Source organism: Penaeus chinensis, chromosome 4 (assembly GCF_019202785.1).
Source record: "Penaeus chinensis breed Huanghai No. 1 chromosome 4, ASM1920278v2, whole genome shotgun sequence".
Taxonomy (NCBI): Eukaryota; Metazoa; Arthropoda; class Malacostraca; order Decapoda; family Penaeidae; genus Penaeus; species Penaeus chinensis.
Window position 1 is genome coordinate 13,221,453 of NC_061822.1, and position 1,214 is coordinate 13,222,666.

Genomic DNA, 1,214 nt, shown 5'->3' on the forward strand with positions numbered 1-1,214 from the left:
CCCCTTCTGTCTGCCTGTCTCTCTCCTTTGCTTCCCAAGAAGCTTCTGTGCATGGAATTAAAACATTTCTTTTTAACTATATACCAATGAACATAAATCGGTCAGCACGTACTTTATGAGCTGCTGTGGTTTTCGCAAAATTGTATCTTACAAAGGAGAGAGCTCTTGCCCCGGCAATGCCAATTACACGCATCGTCCGATTTCTGTAATAACATATGTTTTTCTTACTGGCTTTATAATGAACACGTTTATTCTACTTAATTAACTGTATAAGATTTTTCTTAAAATTCAAAATATTCATTGCCATCAGAGTCGCATTACATTTTCAAACTTTATATATACACACACACACACACGCTTTTGACGATGTAAAAAACCTAAGTAAGGAATCCATACCCTATGTGTTTGAGAGGAAAAGGTTTCAAATATTCCCACACAACAGAAACAAGGTGAGCCTCTAGTAACGAATTTCAGGCTTATTTCCAGGCTAAAAGGCCGGAGTTTCAACGATGACTCAAAACAGCACAACGCGTCGCCGAAATCCTGGTTGGTTCTTTCCTTGATCTACCAAAGACGGCTTAGGCGAGGTAGTATGGCCAGTACACCAGGTTAAAGAGAAGAAACACACACGGCAGAACAATCCTCGTGGTTTTCTCAAGGCGTTCTTCGTGGGAGAGCTGCGTCTGGAGCGTCACTTTGGGGGTCACTTTTACGCCCACCACCTGGAAGAAATGAAAAGGTGGTTTCTAAGTAGGGGGATTGTGTGCGATTGCTTAGTGGGGTTTCTAAATGGCGGTCGCTAAGAGTTATTAGGTGAGGGTTTCTAAATGGCAGTTGGTTTCGAAGTACAGGTAAATATTCGCGTTTATTATTTTTTCTTTCCGCTTATGTCCTCTGTTGCTGATTTTCTTCCATTCTCTTTCTCTAAAGCCTTTAATCCACACACACACACACACACACACACACACACACACACACACACACACACACACACACACACACACACACACACACACACACACACACACACGTCAATTTTAGTGAGTGTTTGACCGTTTCCCTGCTAAACCCATTTCGCAAATGTTAAACTACTATCTTTCTGCCTGGCACCACGTTTAGTTTATGAACTGAACTAGATGCCTATGACAGCCTTTACTGTATGTGTGTGTGTGCTCTATCAATTACCGTGCATCAGATTCAAATTCCCTTGGACA